The 22,240-nt window shown below is 38.1% G+C and overlaps 1 protein-coding gene and 1 long non-coding RNA gene across 5 annotated transcripts in view; one reads left to right on the forward strand and one right to left on the reverse strand.

Annotated features, from left to right (window-relative positions):
* Positions 1-15,413, reverse strand: part of EPC1 (enhancer of polycomb homolog 1) — a 64,207-nt gene extending 48,794 nt beyond the window's left edge. For 2 of the 4 annotated variants that reach the window (XM_018075473.1, XM_018075476.2), the window contains exons 1-2: positions 15,150-15,413; positions 14,312-14,415 (exon numbers count right to left, since the gene is read on the reverse strand). The gene's annotated coding sequence lies outside the window, so the exon portion shown is untranslated. The remainder of the gene's footprint in view (positions 1-14,311; positions 14,416-15,149) is intronic. The other 2 variants (XM_018075477.2, XM_018075475.2) reach the window with 1 other exon arrangement.
* LOC108640213 lies at positions 3,810-9,617 on the forward strand. The gene is made up of 3 exons (XR_003212792.2): positions 3,810-3,964; positions 7,625-7,753; positions 9,464-9,617. It is a non-coding gene; the product is annotated as an uncharacterized LOC108640213 (long non-coding RNA).
* Positions 15,414-22,240: the final 6,827 nt, after the last annotated feature.

Raw genomic sequence — 22,240 nt, forward strand, 5'->3', positions numbered from 1 at the left:
TCGCGCTACATGTAAGGGAAACACGAGCAGCTCCCCGAAAAGGAGGAAGAACCGTAAGAACCGGGCGCCCCCACAACCGCATCCCCAGCGCTTTTCTTATGAGGCTTTCGGAAACTTGGTCCGGCAGCGCAGCGCAGACACGCGAACTGGTTTAACCCTTGCGTGCATTTATTACCAGTGACCCGCTCAAGCGAGCTCACCCTAGGCAAAGGGTAGAACTCATCTGAGCATGTCTCATTAGCGAAGCTCGTTTACATCCCAGTGAGTCGATTAAATTGATGCGTTACCCGGCGATAAGCAGGGGATAGGAAGGCAGAGTATCCCCGGTCCAAGCGCTGCCTGCACGTGCCGCCCCAGGGCATCCCAGCGCAGCCCCGGGAACGTCCAACTCCGCTCCCGCCAGGCCGGGGCTGGAGCCGCCGAGTTAAGGAACAATCCACCTGCTCATCTATGTTATGTTCTTGCACTAGATAATTCCAGTTCTAAAGTAAACCCCACCTTCTTGAAGTTATGCTTATTTCCGTTTTAAAATGTGAGAAAGTTGTGTTTTGATTGAATTCAAGTGCCCCTCCACTTTTAAAGCAACATACTGTAGTTTTGTACTGATATATGAGAATTGGTAGACAGAACTTGTTCTTTATCCCATACTACTCCTGGGAAATAGAACTTTAAGAAATAGGACATAGATATAACAAAAAAAATTTAGGGAAACGTAAGTTTGCTTAGCAATTTTAGAAATCTGATCTCTGTAATAGAAACAAAAGCCATTTTTTTAATCTCATCACCTCTTTAAGAATAATAATAATAATACCATCCTGAACCTTGAGCAACTACTAGACACTGGATGAAATATTACTACATGCAGTTGTTAGCAGCAGTTTCAAGCCAACTATTTGCATGTGTCTTCCGTGTAGGTCTCCCAAACTGTTTAACTTGCAAGCAACTTGGCTTCATAACCTCTCTGGGACCAGAAATTCTATCTGTCTTGCAAATGGGTAATGCAGTGGAAGACAGCTGCTAAGGAGAATGAGACTTGTTTTTTTTAGGAAGGTTTGGGGTTTGTTTGTTGTTGGTTTTGTTTTTGTTTTTTTTTTTAAGGAGAGTGGCATGAACTAAGGAATATCATTGTATTCATTTGTATGTCAGTAGTTACATCAGAACCAAATGTTTAAACATTATATCACTTTATACTCTAACTTTAAAGCTTAAAACGCACACTAACTAGAAAAAGTAATCTTAAAATAAATTGTCCATAAAACATCTACAGTTTTCCGGAAATACTAAATAATTTAGTTTATCCAATTAGCAGACAAAAAAACCAACCTCAAAGCAATATGCCATCATAGATTGACTTTGACTTGAAACATTAAATGAAAATGAAACACCTGGCAGCTAAGCAAAAAATAAGGCCATTAAACATAACTCTTCACTTTTGCTGATGAAAGGAAAACAATACATAATGAACATAATTAAAAGCAAAGTATTGGAAATACCCTGAACTATAAAGAAAGAATAATCAAGTACAAACTTATCCTTAAGTGACCTTTGCATTTCTAACCCTGCCACAGGCTTGAGAAAAGTGCAGAGCAAACAGAACAGACAATAACATTTGGATACAAAGAGGACAGTATGCATTAAGAAGGAGTGTTGGCCTGAAACTCTTGGACTCATCAGCTTTTAATGTTTTGCTAATAAAATAGATTGTGTTTAAATATTTTGTAGCAGAAGATGATTAGTCCTCAAAATTAACTAAATTAAATTGCTAGTAAGATGAAAAGTGTGATATTTGAAAACAATGCAACATCAGCCCTAATGTCTGTTCTGTAAAAGGTGGTGACAGGAAAAGGCATAGAACATAAACAGACTGATGTTTCCATTTTACTTTCCTTTCAGTTACAATATGCAGGAGTATTTAGCTTTTTCCATTTTGTAGCTTTTACCAAAATGAACACATTACATCTGTAGACATCAGTGCTGCACTATGACAGCAGTTAATGTAGAATTGGTATGTTTTGCATAATGACCAAAATACTCTTTGCAGGCTGTCAGTAAAAGATCAGTAAGTGTAAACTAATTTGGTGAACCAAAGTGCTGTGTTATCTATTTTAAAAATTTAGCTGTAAGGCAAAGTAACTGAAATATAATGAATATAACATTTTGAACTGATGGTTTTATGTTTTTTCATTTTGGGAGGGTTTTTTGTGTGTGTGTGTGTTTTGGGGTTTTTTGTTGGTTTTTGGTTGTTTGTGTTTTGTTTTGGGTTTTTTGTTTGTTTGTTTTTTTGCAAACTGCTGAAATTAGATCTTTAACATTTGGGGCATTTCTTTAAGACTTCATTTTTTATGATATAAAACCAATTGAAAGAACTAAATGAAAGCACTTTATATATCAGCTATGTAGCTGGTAAATATAACCATTTAAATATACATTCAGAAGTCCTAAATTCAGACTGAGCATTAGGGGCAAATTTACAACAACTTGCTCCATGCAGCTACAGACAGAGGTCTCTTTTCCTCTCATCTAACTCGTGTTTGTGATGCCCAAAAACTTAACTTGCTATTTTGGTTTGCAGGTTTTCTGTACCATTTGACAAGTTTTTACAAATTTTAGTATTTATTTAGTTTTGCAGCTTAAGGCCTCTCTGAGTTAAAGAAAGACTTCCAGTCATTTATTTAAGCATGAATTGTAGTTTTTTGAACATGAGTTTAATATTGTCTCACATTTTAACACCAATCATCATCACAAAAGAGCTGCACATAAAGTCCATGCAGGTTAAATCCCGTATCATTTTTGGTGCTTTCTGGAATCAAGCAATTTCATATTTTAAGGATATAAAATTTTAGGAGACAGTTGTTCAACATCTAAAAAATTTTTTTTAAAACATTTTTATTCTCCTTTTTTGTATTAGGATTTATTTGTATTTTGTATTATGCTAAACTATACACTGACTTTCATATTCATAAATACTTGCAATTTTTAATTTTTGTCATTCTGACTACTTCATACCCTTCTACTAACTCATCATTTATCTATACATAAATTTTGTTGATCTGGTTTTTTTTATCTCCATAAATGCTAACTATTCTGAACTGATAAAAAAAATGTCACTGATATCTCCACGCATTCAATACTCAAGCATTTAAAAAGGCACATTCTGAAATTACCATATCTGGATAAGCTTTAATGCATTTTTCATGTATATTCCTGTTCTACATTTGGTGGTGATGCTACTGTTCAAATTTACTTCTCAGCTACCTTTCTTGTATATGTTTTACAACACTAGATAGCTATATTTTTTTAAATCATCTCATACTTGGAGTTTGAATTTAAATGAGATAAATGTAGGCAAATATGACACTAGAGGTTCTTCATTATTTTATAAAATGTCACATTACAATAGTAAGTAGATGCATACAGAAATTATCTTAATAGCTGGAAGATTTCAACCATAATGTAACGCACAGTGAATTTCACCTTATTTACTTGTGTCAACTGTCTGTGTTAAAAGAGATAATGGAACTGTCACACATAAACAGTTCAGACACCACACTACAAAACTGGTGTAGAATGACTTTGTGATAACCTCTGCGACTTTTCTGAAACATAATTTAGTGTTTCATAGCTTTGGTATCTCAAAAGAATGGTACAATATATTCATTTAGTTCTTTCAGGTGTTCATGGTTGAGATGCAGTAGGTACAAAGCTTATTTGGAGTTCTCTGAATCATAATTTGAAGTAGTGACCAAGTAAATCTCTTCCTCAATTCTTGACTTAATGAGGGGAGATTATATATATATATATATGTTAAACAAATTAAAATTTTGTTTCTGGTACATGTACTGCATGGTCAAATCTTTCAGTTACCTTTTATTTTTTGTAGGCACTTTCAGTTTACGCTGCAGAATACCAAGAGATGAGATACTACTGCATTTAATATCGTGTTCCTCTTACTATTCAACAGAATGTAAGTAAGCATAATCCTTTAGATTCCAAAACTGCCAAAAAAAATATTTAAATTTGGAGATACAACAGCCTGGTAAGACAAGAAGCTCGTGCTAAAAATGAGCATGTAACTTTTCCACTACAAGCCCAACAACTGCTATTCTCATGAGCAGTATCTTACTAGAAATGATCAGTAATGCAGCATTACAGAACCAGTTGTATCCTCAGCATTCAGAACAGAGGCCCTGAAGTTGGCCTTCTTGCAACACAGTCCAAAGTTTTAATGCTTTGTCACAAGTGACTGTACCTAAAACTGGATAAGGAATTGCCATGTGATCAATGGGTTTCACATTTTAAAACTACACACAGGAAATCACAAGGCAACAGTATTCTGCAGCAGGTAATGTCAACAAAACCAAGACAGGCTGAAATGAACAGTAGTTCTGTCATTTCTCAGGCTCTCACTCTGTGCTGTGCTGCCTTTGGTAACAATGTTGGTTTAAGACACTGGTCCCTCTCCCTGCTCTGCCACTCACTCTTTCTCCTCTGTAGCTGCACTGCCCCCTCACTGGTATCGGCACCACTGCTTAGGGAGCTGCCCTGAGTACCAGGTGGGAATGCCATCAGATACATTAACAACTCTGACAAAAGCCTAACTGCACATAGCAGAAGAAAAGCCAGCCAGAAAGATCCGTGTTGGAATTTATATGTCCCCACTATCTGCAGTTTACGGCCACTGCCCTCTTTCTTCATGTGAAAGCTGCAGAATACAACAGTCTGAACAATAAAAGCTGTGCAAAAAGGATTTGAAAATGATACAACTATATATGCAATTTAATACACACCCAAAATAGTAACACTGTCATATGCTATATTTTAAAACTTTTACCTACAAGACAAGTGCCTGAACTAGGCTATAAATGAAGGAGTTCTTATTTGCTTTCAGAATGATTACATATCACTGTGTATGGGTGGGGTGTTATAATTTCAAGTATATATATAACAGGCAATGTTTTTTTCCACAAGTGAAAGGATCTAGGTGCCAATTTAATGGTGTAATCTTCTCTGGGGATGTCTTTTCAGTTATACATACTCAAAAGTCAAGTCCAGCATCCTCAGGGAAACTAAGCTGAACCTCAGCCTTTTGGATATGCCACTGAACCATATCTAAAAGAGAAGGAAAATCACTAGCCAGCAATTCTCTTACAGAGAAGACACAAAGTAAAGAGCCAGATTCCTACTTTTCCAACTATAGCTAAGCTCTTAGAGATAGTGGAGGCACTTGCCTATATAGGAGGACCAGAAAGTGCAAGAGGAATGAATGACTTAGGATTATTATTTTACTTTGTCCCAACATTACCTGGACAGACAGAGCCCATTTTACCATTCTCTTGCCTAAAATGTATCTGAAAGCACAGAGGGTTTGAGGGAGGTTGTTTTGTACTGTCAGAAAGGAATGAGCTTCCTTTATATGGCTTGTTCCAGAGATTCAAGTTCTTATGTGAGGGAAAACACATTATAGTGGAAGCAGTTATTCTCTTAGATACAGCAGTGGTAATGACACAAATTATGCAGAGACTCTTCTGTATTGAAATTTATTTTTCCCTGTTTAAATTTTAATGGATTCAGAAAAGTTATCCTAAGAATTGCAAGGGTTAAAAGTGATTTATGAGTTTCTCCTTTACGGTTTTATGTTAAAATGTGTAATCCCTCTAAAATACTGTGCTAGACACACCTTGAATTCTTAATTTAGTCATTTTCACCAGCAACTCATTTCACAAAATAATCTTTTAGGATTAAGTAGTAAGACAAAGGGGACTAAAAAAAAAATCCAAAAATGTCTGACTTTATGCTCTGGTTTGTTTTTTTTTTTAAATCTTAATGCAAAACATTTTGTGTTCTGACATACAAAACAATAATAATATTAAAATCACAATTTATTAGGTAAACACAATTTGAGCAGGACAGACTGGCTAGGCACCTCTTAATTAGGTATGGACTTCTGCAAATATCAGATTATAACACATGAATGATTTCTGAGTCAAGTGAATTTAATCATATGATTCTGTATTATTTCCAGTAGAAAAGCCAGCAGAAGGGCAAAAAACCTTATGCTTTTCTTGCAAAAAACCTCACAACTAAGCAAACAAACAAAACAAAAAAGCAAGCAAAACCACAACCAAAAAATAAAAAAAAAAGCCCCACTTTCTCTTGTGAACACAACTCTAATTCAAGAGCTAAGGATAGATTACTTTGATATTCTGCATAGGATAAGGTGAAAGGCTAAAAAAGGAAAACAGAAGTACAGAAATCATAGTTGTACACAAGTTGAAGATTGTCCTGAGTCTTTCAATTGACTGCTAAGTTAAAAACAAAAAAACCCCACCACAAACACACACCACACCACTAAATAAACCTTAAGCTGCCACAGTGCTCACACCCCAACCCTGGATAAAGGGGTAAACTGGGGACAAGCTACATGCCTTTGCATGACTTTAGAAAGTTTACTTCTATGCTGTTAGTTGCACTGCCCTATATAAATGCAAATACACAGCAAATTCAATTCAGGGAAAGACATATGCTCTAATGTCCTAATTTTTTACCTTACACTCCCAAGATAGAAATCCTGTCTTGCAAGTCAATCTATGAAAAATCATTTCAAGTGCTCCAGAGCTTCTGGTTAGTATGATCAAGTATTTTCAGAACTTCAGAACTACGTTGCTGATGTTAAATAACTGTTAAATAACGTTACTATATAAAGCCAATCGTTTTAAATTGCAGTTCCTGAATCAGAATGAAAGTAGTGTATCTGCTTGCCTCAGACAACTGTGGAAAACACTGACTTATACCTAAACAGGAGTCAGCCAGGCTTCAGAAGTCTCTTGCTGCAGGAAAGTATACTTGCATCTTGGAATAAAGAGGCATTTCCCAAGGCATATGCTTAGATTTTTGGTTTTTCTTAATGTTAGTGAGACCTACCTACATACCTAGCGTGAGTGAACTCTGAATTTCAGATCAAATTAATACAGTTGTGTCATTAAATACCTAATACAGGCTATACCATCTTTACTTAAGGTAAATACATTTCTCCAAAGAAATGAAAAAACATACAAATAACTCAGCTTTTGGATTTCAAAAGTTTGCAAGAACACAAATATTCTTTCAATTTTAGAAGTGTTTGGTTTGTTTTGTTTTTTTTTACACAGTGTAGTTTGATTTATACTTCTAAATTAAGCATAAGTGAATGTTCTAGAGATATTGTTTGACTTCTAGGATACAAACTAATCATGATAATATTTATAACCAAACATTTATATATGCACTTCAGAAAGCATAAATTAATAATGCTGTATTAGTGAAAAAAAACCCTAATGAATTGAGCTTGACTATAAATATCCAGCAGAGGAGGCTAGATCTGAACACAAATCTGATAAGACTCTTCTGATGTATATATATATTTAAATGATAGCATCGGAGGCATAAAAAATGTAAAACTCTGATAGGGTTAATCTGAAGAAAATATATTTTCTGAGGTTTTTGAACATTTAGAGAATGCAAAAAACTTGTGGGAGTTGGGCAGATGTTGAGAGGAAAAGTGTTTTTGTTTAGACAAAAACTTGAAGTCACCCTGAGAAGAAAAACAGAGACATCACATTAGGTTATTTTCTCTGTCATAATGCAGGTGGGAAACCAAGGCTGCTATGATATAATTGGCATTTTCTTCTCACCCCACCCAGTGAAATCCCCAAATCTTCCATAAGGGCAACCTGAGAAACACAGCCAAATGGAAATCACTTAAGAGTAGAAGCAGGTAAGACTTCCAGCCCCTCGCCCCTGCCTGATAAAGACACTCCACTCTCACTCTCTTATTGGGCAGTGTGTCAGTTTTACAGCCCTTCCACATTCTGCCTGTCTGAGCAAGAGAAGGTGACAGAGCCCTGTCATTGACACAGGGTCTGTGCACAAGCCTGGTACTGGTCACAAGTGCCAGGTCCACTGAACTTCACCTGATTTATAAGCAACTCAAGAACACAAAAGGATATGACCTAATTAAAAAAAAAAAACAACAGTTTCTCACATTAAAGTAGCTCATCTGGAAGTCTGCTTGACTAGAGCTTTCATCCCACAGATTCCTGCAATATCCAATTTTTAGTTTGGAAATACATCCAGAGATTACAAAAGAAACCAGAATACTTTCTTACAGAATCTTCATTCATTATGTGATTATAAATGGATATGGGCTAAACAGAATGCGTATATGCGGAGTCATTAGATGTATTTTTTCCAGCTGTTATCCAGCATGTCTTCTTTAAAAATGCTGATTGTGGCACTTTTACTGAATTGTGAATATATAGTTGCATTGTCTAAAGACGTCAAGATATTCTGTCTTGTATGGATATCTTTGAGACCATCAGAAATAACTAAAATGTTGGAATGCAGAGCACTTTTAATTAAATGTTAAACTTTCCTGAGGAAAAAACTCTGAACAAATATATCCAGGTAACATGCCCTGTCTATGCCTGGCATCACAGATGAAAATCTGTCAGATAAAAGGACCCTTTCAAGAAGTTATCCTTTTAGTCATCAGGTTATGGCAGCACCAAGATTCTTTAGTAAACAGATACAGGACCTAAGGGATGCCTATAATGCCGAAAGACCCAGATCTGAGCCACCTGATTTTTTAGCCTGTTTGAACAAACATGGAAAGCTCACTCTTACTTATGTTAGTGAATATCCAAGATACACACCCTTGTGAAGCCAGGGAGGTCTTGCTTCCATTTAGCAAGTTTCTTAAAGCTCTGAAGGAAAGTGAGGATTAAGAGCTAACTTTTCATCACCTAAATGATGCACAGGTCAGTATTAGGAAACTCAGGGGCATGTGATTTATCTGATTAGATGAGGACATTCACATCTGAACTAGTCATAAGAGGAAGATGGACACCTGATCAGGATACTCAGTGAATTTTAAAATAAGATTTATATAACTGCAGAAATCCAAAATTTAGGTTTTTGGTTCTTTTGTTGTTTGATTGGTTGGTGTCCTTTTGTTGGTTTTTTTTAAAGCTGTGATTTACTTGACCTGGTTCTTTTCAATGGCTACAATTACAGTTTTAACAATACTCATCTAAAGGCAGGTGAAAGAGGTTCTACATGAAGTGTTTATGATACAGGGATTCCAATCCACTCAGCAGCACAGCTGACTGTTAATGCAGTGAAGTGGGAGTTAACACCACCTGAACACAGGCCCATTGCATACACATCTAACCATGCACTTGTAAGCACAGGTCCCAGATTAATCCAAAATGGAACCTGACAAAAAAAAAAGACTGTTCTGGGAGGAGCAAGTCTGCTCACTGTTCCTCAGGCTTCTCACATTTTACATTTAAACATTATTGAGTAAAATCCATGAGGCAGTCTTGGAAGCAGGGATGAGATCCAGCTCTCTCCTTTCCCTCTTCCTCTGGGAATCCCAGTGCTCAAAGCATTGTAAAAACTAACTCCCCCTTTTTCCTTTCCCCAGCAAAAGTGATCCAGGTTGTCTTCAACAACAGAGGGTGTTAAGTCAGTGTCCCACCATTTTCAATCATCTGCTCCAAGTCTGAATTCCCATGGACTACGTTTAGAGCTCTTGCTGTTTTTAATGGTGCTCAAAACAATACACATTGCATCTGTAACTGTTGTTTTCTGTTGTATAGTATTGTATGGCTCTGAGCATGTACCATCCAGGAGCTTCATAACAGCATCCCAACTCCCAGCACAACCAGTTTAGACTGGGACTCACTTGTTATTTGGCAGTTTCCATCTCTCTGTTGTTTATACTGGGAGATAAGCAGAAAGAATAATTTTTAGCAAACATACTCACTTTCTAAGCACTCTTCTCACCACCAATTTTAGACTCTGGCTATTATCAGTAGAGAATTGATGAACAAACTTTCCTATTAAGGAAATTTGTAGTACTGGTATTATCTTGCTCCTGGACAGTCCAGTGGTAACATGATATACTGGAAATGTGACTTAGCAAAGAGTTTAAAGAGCCCATGGGACCTGAAGCCATTGGTACGTGGTCACATGTGTCCCAAGACATATTTTGTTGCTCACAACAGCAAGACAGAAATTCTATTTCAAAGCACTGACATTCCCCACCCTGTATATTTACTAAAGCATTTAAAATCTAGGATTGTCTCTTCACTACAACATGAATTAACTTCTTGAGCTATTTGATAAGAGAGGAAAAATATGAAGAATGCTAAAAGGTGGATGGATGTACTAGTCATAGCAGTTCCTCTGGCATATAGGAGGTAGAGCACATTATTTCATAACACTGGCAAGTCATACAAATATCACTCTGGAAGAGGTGTGGAGGGACCTAACTTCCTAGAAGATGAGAGTATGAAGCAGGCATGTAATATATTGTCCTTTGTTCACAGGTGTGAAATAGGTGATAGTTGATGTAAGTTTTAAAATAATTATTCATTGCTATAAATTGACACTGACAAGTTTGATGTGGAGAACTACAGCTAGCAAAGTCAGGAAGTAAGAAAGGTGAGAAACAAGACTGTGCCATAAGGTGTCAAATGTAAAGATAACCTCCCCCTCCCCTGAAACCCTGTTGAATCAAAGACAATGAATACTTTAGAACCCTCAAAAGGGAACAGACAGGAGTCCCAGGCACCAGGGTGTGTTATCAGCATAGGAAACTAGAGAACACAACGATCTATGAGTGAACTGAGTCCCAAACAGTGCTCTTCTACACCACAGCACGCTTCTGGGGAACTGCCTTCACATTATTATCATTTAACTTTGGAAGCTGGTTATATCTGCCTCAGATCTACACATCTGCTCTGCTGATAAAAGGACCCTTTCAAGGGTCACTGTTTTAGACTGTGACTGTTTCTACTGTGACTGTTAGCTGAGTATATAACACTAGTAATGTTGGTAAGAGGAATGTCATGCAGGCACAAAGAACATTTTGGTCAGTCAGGTTGAGTTAAGCTCTTGGAAAAGATTGGTTTACAGTAGGATGCTGTATTTCAAATAGTTTTAAGCCAAGAGAGCCAAATATCTTTGAAAGGTGTCTGGAGTCTATCTAGAGTTTCTGGATAAAAGGAAAATGGTATTAGGAGAAAAATACTTTACTTTTGCCATCTTTGAAAGGGAGGGATATATAAGGGAAAAAATTAAGAAACCCACAGAAACAAAAAAAAGTAAAAGTTCTTCTGCTTTAGGTCCTGGCATTCCACATTTCAGAAGGAGCAGGGTGGGGAAATCACACAATAAATACAGAGCCACCCCTCAGTAATGACTCTTCCAGGCATTTCTGCAGAAGATGCAGGAGGTAAATAAGTTGCTATTTAGCTTTGAGAGGATACAAAATCTTAATCAATTTAATCTTATTGGCAACATATCTGCTGGGAACTATTTCTTATTCAACAATGGCTCAAAAAGGAAGGAGGAGAGAAGTGAGGAAACTGCTGAATTGCAAAAGATCGGCACTTCACTCTTCTCACCTTGTGACTTCTTGATAGGAGTGAGAACAGACACTTTGATCAGATGCAGCTTCAAAGTTGCAAAACCATAACCAAAGTTAAGAGTAGCCCCAACTAAAGGGGAGAAAGAAGAGCAAGTGTGAAGCAAGTTGCTAGTCAGCATTCATGTTCTTGCTGACATCACTGAGCTAGAACTGACTCTGAGCAGCAATTCATTCATGGCCTACATGCACAGGCTGCAGTCACAAGAAATCATCACTTTCATGGTCCAGGATGACAAGAGGAGCAGAAGCATGAAATTACCTTCAGTAAGTACCTCAGTTTATCATTTGCTCAGTACTGTTGTCCATGGATGAGCAAACTGAACATTGGTCTACATGATGTAAAAAAGAAAAGTTGTATCAGAATTAAATAAACCAGTGATTCTCTAAGATTGGTAATTATCCTAATAGGTTCAACAACAACTAGCACTACTTCCATTGGAATAAACCATGCCCAAAATGCCAACCTTTGAACTAGTGATCAGGTCTCAGATGGAAGATGGCCAAAATCCACACTTTTGAAGAGTTCATATCTTGATACTTGTCCTCAAGACCTAAGATTTGTGCGAGGACACCAAAGATGTGATGGTCATGTTGCACTGTCACAGGCCACCAGGACTCTCTGCTCCAGCCAAGAAACCATAAATGCAGATATTGTCTGATAGAGCAGATGATAAAAGCTGACTGATATAGATGTTAGTTACTGGAAGAAAGTTGCAAGATGTATTTTACCTAAGACAAAAGTAAAATTTACCTTCCTTTAAAGAAAGATAACAAATAAGAAACCATTGCAGAGATCTGCATAAGATGTGTGTCAGTTTCCATAAAACTAATTATTTTTATGAGCAAACTTTCTTTAAAAATCTAAATGCATTTTTGAAGATTTAAACATTCATGAGAAGTTTAGAGACTGTTTCAAACTGTCTGTTATTTGTCAAATTTATTCTTTTAAAATAATGAAGATACTGAAATGTAAAATAGATGCAAAAGCCCCTAAAATTGTCAGCTTTTATCACTCAAAAATAACAGGCACATTGATTACTTAAAAATGTGTTAAATTTAATGTTAAATTTATTCCTGAACCTGTTGAGTTTCCAATATATGCTCTGATCATAGGCTTGACTATGTCTTCCCACCCATCTTAGAACATTAATCACTTCTGTTTTCTTACACCTAATATGGATGTTAGCAGAAAGCTTCCTAATCCTTTTGCACTTAGAACCGAGGTGATCTGTAGGTTCTGATGAAAGAAAACAACACACATTAACATATATCTATTTATAAATACATGTAAAACGCATGCTCCACTTAGCAACAGGAAAGAAAAAACCCACCCACCTCAGGTGAATCCTCTTTCAATCCGAAGGACTACCTCAGGTTTTCCCTTCTTTACAATCCCACCTTCAAACACAATCCCAACTCCTACAGACCTCAAGAGCAGATTTGCATATGCAAGCACAGGAGCAAGGGACACCTCTGGGCTTGATTAACCACCGGTGAACGGAACCTTTAACTTCACAACGAGCAAACAATGGACTAGTTGCACAATAAGTGTGTGCCAAAGCCTTCCATATTGGCTGCAAAAAAAATCACTTAAAACCCTTTCATCTGCAGCCACTGTAAAATCATTTTGGGGGTGGGGCCGAAAATCTCATCACTGAGGAAAACGACTCTACGTACAGGATGGAAAAAAAAAAATTAAGCATCAGCTTCATTACACAAACCAGCGAAAGGGTGAGGTCATGCCTGTGCCGGGCCATAGTTCATGCGACACTACAATTTTCCAGAGATACAATTTCATCGTCTTCCTAACTAATCGGAGGTTACTTTTGATACAGAGAAAACAAAAAGATACAATAGATTAAAACGTGCCCCACCTTTCTCCCCCCCCCCCTCCAGCCCCCTCCCCCTTTAGAGCCAGGGACACGAATTGTTTCGGAGCCCCACAGCGCCACCAGCACAGAGCAATGCAAAACAAAAAAGATCTCCCACCGGGTGACAAAAAAAAAAGAAAAGGAAAAAAAAGGAAAGAGCCTAGAAAAATGCCAAAAATTACAAAATGTCTCCCAAATGTACCTTCTTGGAGGAAAAAGAACAAACAAACAAACCACTCACACACACCGCCGAAAAAGAGCAAACAACCCCACACCAAGACATCTAAATGAAGTGTGGGGAAATAAGAACCTTTATATAACTAATGCTTTAAGCTAATTACCAGAAGAGCGCTAATTTGTAAATAAAAAGGTCACTGTTTAGTAAGAGACACAACTTAATATAAACCCTGTTATGTCCATCTCCACCTTCACCATACCAAGGGCAGTTTTCCCTCGTACTTTAGACCAAAGTAATCCATCAAGAGCCATCACAAATGGCATTGTAAACTCTTTTAGCCACCACCAGACCATACTGTAGCAACATAATGTTCTTCCTTACACACGAGAGCTGCATTATATTTATAAAGACAGTCACATATTTGGTCCTGGATCCGTTTATTACTCGGTAAAGAATTCCCCGCCCCCCCCCCCCAACAAAAACCTGGAACCCCCAAAAAACCCAAAACCAAACCAAGTCCATCTGGAAAATATTTAAGTTCTTATACTCTTAAACTGAAGTTAAATTGTTGTTAAGCTTCGCGTGTATAAAATTTTAAAGAGGAAAAAAAAACTGACTTCAGTAATTGTCGCTATTAAGGAGACACCGTTGGGTGGGATACACGAGATCAAAGCTATGAAAAATACAAGGCTACGTTTTGTTCATCAACACAACGAAACCCCCCCCCCGCACCAACACAAGCCAAAAACCCGCAGAAACGAATATTTTTGGTTAAAACCACAAACTTACCTTGGGAGAAGGCAGCCCTTGCAAAAGGGCTGTAACAATATGGACTGCATACTCGCTCTCCTACAACCAGCCATCTCCATGCTGCAAAGGGCTCCCCGAACATCCTTAAAATATTTCGCAAATGCAGAAAGTGAGACTTTTCTTTCTTTTTTTTTTTTTTCTTCTCTCTTCTTTTTTTTTTTTCTTTCCCTCCGTCACCCCGCCAGGATCGCCGGGTGAGGAAAAGGAGGCGGCTTCCCGAGGGTCGGCGGGCGATGCCGGCGGCGGGGCCGAGCCGGGGCGGGGACCCGGTGCCTCCGGGGTTCACAACTTTGCCGGGGCCGGCGGCGCCTCGATGGGCTCCGCGGGCAGCGGCGCCCCGCCCGCTCCCCCCCCTCCGCCGCCGCCTGGAAAAATGCAGTGTGCCATTTTTACACCCGCCTCTTGGAACACACAGGACCAAAGTCTAGCGCTGGTTTTCGGTTGACACTGCAAAATACGGCTCTCCCCGCGCAACCCCCCGCCTCATCCTCCCCCTCGAGAGAGAGAGAGAGAGAGAGCAGCCGCCTCTTGTAGAATTAATAAAGAAAGACAGCTGGAGAAAATAATTCCGAGACTTCGTCGTTTTCCCTCCGTCCCTCCCCCGCCCCCGCCCCCACTCCGAACCCGCAGCAAGTTTGTGCCGCCCGGCGCATCCCTCGGCCCCCCCGCGGCACCCCCGCCCCGCCCGCCGCACTCCGGCAGCCTCGCAGCATCCGAAAGAGCCAGTCATGCCTGGAACAAAATCCATGATTCCTGGAAAGTGGGGAGGCTGGAATCCCAACAAATACTCAATTTACGTACAATTATAAATACCTACCTTGTGAAAGAACTAAATTAACACTAAATTCAACAGATACATCCGTTACGGCAGGAATAGTTTTTCCATAAATACTGTTTTAAAAACCCCTCCTTATACTGACTGACAGAATTCTACCATGCTGCCCACAAACAAAATGGCTGTGGCACCGAGTTTTTTGGTTCCTCCCACTGTGCCTCCCCCTGGCCTCCAGGAAGTGGTAGAAATCCAAAATAAAATCCGCACGAAAAGTACAATACATCAGCCAAACTCCTCACGGTACCGTCAGACAGCAGCGGGAGGGAAGCACATTTACCAACATTGTACTTTCTCGAGGATTTTTATTGTTTTTAAAAGGGCATCAATCACTGGGAATTTACATCACTGTGTAATTTGAACTTCCTGCTTTACATATTTATAAGGTCTTTCACCTATCTTGGCAGGCTTTCAAATTAAGTGGGTTGGGAAATTTGATGCTGTGGCTCTAGTTTGCGAGCTGAGTCAGGTAGTCACTGCTGTAGCTGGGCTCTGAAAACACGGGTAAATTCTAACACCTTCGCTGTTCAGCGCAAGATAAAATTACCCCCCCAACATGTCACAGTGTCATAAGTGAACATGTAGGCACAGAGAGGCGCCTGGAGTGAGGATTCTCATCGGTAACTGAAATTTAGGCCTCTTGCAAATAAATACACATTTTGTAATATTTATAATTTTGCATCTGTGGTTCACTGTAGTCTGCCTTAACCATGATTTCTGTGGAAATTATCTTGGGTTTTCTCTTATTATGACCCTGTTTCATACCTTTAACTTTTTTGATGTTTACCTTAAAATGAAAATAAACAGGAAAATATAGCGTATTTATGTTAGAGATTATGACAAAAATGTTGATATGTGGTCCTCTATCTGATCCACCAGTCTTGCCAGGCAACAGCACAGCTCCTCTTGGCTGCTGCCTCATGGGCTCCGAAGGGCCTGATTCATTTCCCGTGAGAGTCCTTTTCCTGCCTTTAGGAGGAGTTACAAAGGAGACAGGCTGTCAGACCTGCTGAGCCTGATCCAGCCCCACATTAAAAGAATTAATATTCCCATCTACTGCTGTTCTAAACCTTTTTCAGAGCCGCTGAAAAAACAGTGAAATTGGTGATGTTTTTGCTGAACCACCTCATATTTCTAAGACTTAGATTAAAAAAAAAAAATCTGTGAAGAACTTTGAATGGCAAATTTTGCCATTGTTATAATTTATTTGTATTATCATGTTATCTAGCAGCCTTAATCCTGGACTATGATTATGGTGATATATTGTATAGAAATATAGGGCAAAAAGATAATTCCTGCCCTGAAGAGCTCAAAAGTGTAAGACAAAAGACAGCAGATGGCTACAGACAGATGAGGGAAACAATGAGACTGTATTGATCAGCCAGTAAGGCACAGTTTGTGACACACCATCAGCAGAACTCTTGTTTCTCTGTGTACTTCATGGCAAAGAAGACATAAGGTTGGATTTGATGAAAAAAATTAATCGGTTTTGTGGCTGTTGAAAGAAAACTCCAGCAAGAAGGACAGCATGGAAGAAAGCACAAAGATATTTGAAAAAGCAGCAGGTGAACTACAGAAGCCTAATCAAATTGTCATTAATTTTTTTTTTTTTGTAGTGACAGAAAATAGATAAGGAGGAAGTAGGCTATTGAGAGCATTGAAAATACAGATGCAAAGCTCATGTTTGATACAAGAGAGGCAATGAAAGGATCCAAAAGGCATGGTAGAAAGATCATAAGCAGGCCCGCTAGCAGTTAACAAGCCCTAGGAAAAAAAAGCGGGCAGTAGTTCACGTTATGTGGGCCTAAAGAGATGTAGCATGCTTTTTAAAAGTGTTGTTCTTAACCATGACTTTGGGGGGGTACGTGTAGAGTATCTGCACCTCCGTCCTAACTTGTATTTAGTGAATTCATGAGGACTACTCCTGGTGGTAGTGTTTATTATATGAACACCTTATTACTAAAGCGTCGCCTCAAAGTTGTTAGTATGAGTGGATAAGCACACAGGAAAATTGGGGTCAGAATAACCACACACACTGGGAAAGTTCCTCCTCCTATCACCTGGTTTTGGAGAAACCTTCATCTACCTGCAGTATTCCATGGCTTACTGTGTGTCTTACGCTAGCACAGGTGTGCCAGCGTATCAGAGAGCCCTCCGATATTTGGAGGAGGAGGTAGAAAGGGCTCCACTTTAGGGCACAGCTACATCCAGGAGAGCAAACCATGCTTTGGAAGAGTATGGTCTCATAGCTCATAGCCCTCTCAGGGCATTAATATGTTGCTGTAGGTTTTTAAAGACTTTTTTCTTCATTTTTCACATTTTGTAGTGGCATTGCAGCAATAGCAGGCACATATTTTCAAGTTCTTTGTCATTTTTTCGCACAAAATACCTTAGGTAACTTTGTATTTACTACAAGGATCTTAAGTATGTTGGCTGGCCATGCTATAACTTGGGACTAAACACTGCACAGTAAATAACCTCAGATGAGCTAAGCCTTGGTGAACGCCTGTGGAATTACTGTGGTGTGGCAAATGTGAAAGAATTTGACTGGATTCTTTTGTTGCAGCCTAAACTAAACTGAATGAAATGTCCTTCAGATCTGAGGCTTGCTAGTTCTATAGATAAGCTGATGTATGGTAACTGTTTAAACGAGGGTAATTTTCTCTCATATTTGATCAGTTTTAACTGAAAATAGTGTATATCAAATGCTGAATGTTAAGAATTGAGATTGGGATTGAAATACACATTGTGACTTTTTTTTAAAAGCTGAATAAGTGTTCCAAGAAAAGCCGAACAATATGTTCTCATACTTTAAGAATAACCCTCACTTGACTTGATGTCAAAATTCCCCAAATTTCTTACAGTTCAGAGTAATGCCAAAGAGCACCATCATCCATTCTGTACTCTTTTTTTTTTTTTTTAGAAGATTTATCCAATGTTTGGTGTGAATATCTGTCTTGAGACTTTGTTCAAAAACAGGGAAATAGAATATCTGTATAGGAACAAGGAAACAAATGAGCTATATTTTAGGATTTAGATTAATACAAAAAAAAGTGGCTAAACCTGATAACATTCAAATAACAGCTTCTTACTGAAATTAGTGAAACCACTTTTTACATTTAGCTTGCAGTATAATTGCTTTTATCATCCTTTATCTTTCATTTTCATTTATCTTTATCTTGCCTGTAAAGATATAACTCTATTGCCATATTTTCCAAGTAACTCTCTGTCTCTACACTTGTAATAAAAAAATTACACTGATCTTCTTTTGACAATGTTTTCTTGATGTCTTTAGGAAGTGAATTACCAGTCCTGTTAAGTCAGTAAATCATTAGGTAGATAGCAAGAGCTGAAGGATATCAAAGTGCTTTTGCAACTCATATGTAAATGATAATTTGTTTTCTTGCATTAAAATGGCATTGAACGCTTTTTGGTTGAAAGATCACCAAATGCATAAATAGTTTGCATTTTTATTCAATAGTTAATGTTCACATAGCTGCATGATTTCTATTGAAGAATCAAAAAGAATGATTTGCTGTAATTTGGAAAATTCATAAATTATAATATAACAATAGATCATTGATGCCTAACTGTACTATAAAGGAGGACACAGACTTCTCTAGCTTAATTCTTGTTTGACCCAGGTCAAATATTTTTTAAAAGCATGCAGTCTGGACTGAAAACATATAGTGGTAAAAAAAATCCACAAAATCTTCACTAAATTATTACAGTGATTATTTGAAATTTAACTTTAAATCACAGATTTTGTAACTTCTTAAACCTCTTATTTCTGTCTCTCTGTCCAAGTCCTGGTTTTGTTTGAGTATATAAGACTCACAAAATGTTATTATTTGTTAGGGTTGTTATGTGATTGTAGTGCTTCTCCAGTTTACCAGCAATCTTTGTTCCCCATGGTCCATGGATATCAGAAATAGGCAAAATATGCCAACAGCAGTTTCACTACTTGTCACATAATAAAGTAAAGCAACTCCCTGTATTTTTTAAGTATATCTCAAAATCTCATTTGCTTTCTTGCTGTATTACCATTACAGATACCCCTGTTCAGCAAACCATCCCTTTAATTTCTGTATTGTTTGCAGTAACCTCTTTTTGGTCATATCTTCTCACTGCTTCTCTCAGTAGGACTCAGCACTGCTCTCAGGACTTAACTTTTGCCCGAGCACTGATATCCCTGCTGCTCTGCTTGGGCCCACCTCAATAAGCTGATCTAAGTTGCCTTTTACCAATAACCCATTCACCACTATTGTCCTCTCACTCAAAGTCTGCAGCACCGTGAGCATCAGTAAGGATTTCTTTTCTCATTAATCTTGCTTTAAACAGTGTTTTTCTTTGCTTCAGACACTGAAGTTGTCCTGCTGACTTTGTTTCCTTGTGGTGCAACCCCATCTTCAAATAATTTATGACTAGGCCAAGTAGATTTAAGTTACAGTGTTGTCACAGTGTTGATATGTCATTCACCCTTTTCACCTCAGAAGTCCTACCAGTGACAGTTCTGGTGGTTTGGGGATGATTTTCAGTGACAAAAGCTGTGGAAAAAGAACTCAGTCAATATAGGGGAAAAAACAATTTGTTACAAAAATGTATGGAAGTTGTGAGTCTTTTGTAAATAAAAACCAGAAATAAGCCTCCAAAACATCTGTTGCTGTTGGCTGCCAAGATATGCCACACATCTTAGAGGATAACTTTTTCCCCCTTCCCTTATTTCTGTTGTATCTTTGTATGATGGTCTAGACGAAAGTACTTACTCAGATCCCCCGCACAGACTGATCAGCTCATAACCTACATCTTTTAAAGCATTAACAATCTTCTTCAGTTTTGGAAAGTATCTTCTGTTGAATGGTTGTAAGACTCAAAATGTGCTGTCCTTTCAGAATTAAATCTGTATCCACATGAAAAGTCCAATATGGTCATATACTTATTAAAAGAAAACTTTAGCCCCACCATGTTGGCACAGACGGATTAAAAAAAATCTGATCTTTTAGTTGTATATGTTTGTTTGGTTAAAGCTGATGAAGAAATACTGGGTGTTATTTCAGAATAAAGTCAGAAAAAAGTCTGGAAAAAAACCAAAAAGCCCACAGTGAAACTTGTCTTTTAACTTCGGCAACCACTTGATTGGGACTGTTCTGCATACTGTCCGCATCATGTGCTGATACTTGGAAGAGAAGCACACCAGCTTTGGGCCAGGTCTTGGAATTTCAGGTGGAAGGTTATTCAGTGCCTTTAAACCCGAGCACTGGATCCTCATCCATGTATTAGAATTGACCCTGAAGAAATACTCACAGGTATGTTTGCGAGCACAAGTAACTGTTAAAGCATCTTTTTCGCTTGCCTGCATTCCTCTTCTAGGCCCACAATGGTTCTTGTGTGAGCATAGTTCCTGATTGTAAGATACACCTGTTGCTACTGCTGCTGAATTGTTTACAGTGTGCTGTGCCAAGACAAGGGATCGTGCAATCGGTGCTTCTACTTTACTAAATACATTCTGTTGTTTTCTCATACTTTCATCTGCTGATAATTAAGGGGGTCTCTTATGGATTTTATTAGATGAGCTACTATTGGAGGCCATTTTCCCATCTGATTTATCATACGTAGGAAATTTCAGCTGGAACGCCATGGATTCAGATAAGGTAAAAAATGGCTGCAGTCCATCTGTGTTCCGCTGACTTGCCTGTTGACTGGTTTATGTGTTCAGCAGATTTTATCTGTTTTTTTCTGAATTCGCATTTGTCATTTAGAATAAAGGGCCACTGTTGAAAACATCTCAGAACTGCTCAGAGTCACCCTTGGTGTTCACATCTACTGCTGCTGCAAACAAATGCACCATCTGTGTGGCAAAGGCAGCGCTGTCACAAGTCGGTTTTCTTCTCTGAAATGTTCTGATGCTGGGGACAAACTGAATGGAATTAAAGTTTAATCAGCAAAAGCTTGATGAGCATAGGAAGAGGATATCAAGGGGAACTTAAGAAAAGCCTACATTTGCATACAGATTTGAGGATATGTAGGTCTGATATGTCTGAACCAAAGTTCTTTACAATTCCAGATTCAGCAGGACTATGAACTGCAGTCATAAAAGCTTTAATTTATCTTCCTAGTTTTTCATTAAGTTTAGCCTTTTTATAGATAAATCTATTTCACTGTGCACCTTTCACTGAGGAACTAGAATCAAGCAACATAAACTCTGGTCAGTAGGCTCAAGGCATTAATTGGTCATCTTATCTGAAACTTCAGGATGCAAGTGATAACACATTAATTATTTTAAGATACTAGAATGCAGTGGCTGTTTTCTCAGACCATTATTAATTGCTGTTAGAAAACAAAGTAGTTCCAATACACCCTCTGGTATTATTAGAGCATCCATCATATTCTCAAATATGAAATTGCCTATCTGACAGGTCTGCTCTTCTGCATTATTATTATCAGCTGTAATATTTCAAATCACTAGGGGACAAATACAATACTTGCGACCTATTTTTAACCTAATTAATCTTAAATTCCTTCTTGTATCCTTAATTTTGCTGATCAAATATTCTTTGATTTTTAAGATCCTTGTTGGTTCTCTAAAGATTCTGACTTACAGTATATATTTATTGGCAGTTTCCCTATTTTTAAGTTTAAACAATGTGTTTATGATTGGTCTTTTTATTAATGTTAGAAAAAACTTAATTGTTGACCAAACTTAATTTGCTTGTTGATTAGAAATGCAATCATTCAGCAAGAGAAAGTACACATTAGTGAACATACCATGCTGCTGGGATGCAACCTTTTCATGTAGTGTCTTCTGTATCTCATGTTACACTGGTCACAATTTTGCCCTCCCTAAATGTGCTGCAGACACAACAGTAACATTTACTCCTGTGCTGCTTATGTACAGTCAGAAATGTGCTCCTTACCCTGCTCCTTCAACTCTCAGGGACCAATGGTAGCAGCATCTCTTAACAAGGGGCAGGAAGAGCCTTTTCTTCTGTCAAAAAAAAATGCTCTGTATTTACCAGAAAGAAAAAATATCAGACCGAAAGGAAACATCCTACAGGCTAGATCTAATATACATATTG

This window comes from Manacus vitellinus, unplaced genomic scaffold (genome assembly GCF_001715985.3).
Source record: "Manacus vitellinus isolate BGI_N305 unplaced genomic scaffold, ASM171598v3 scaffold_3_pilon, whole genome shotgun sequence".
NCBI lineage: Eukaryota > Metazoa > Chordata > Aves > Passeriformes > Pipridae > Manacus > Manacus vitellinus.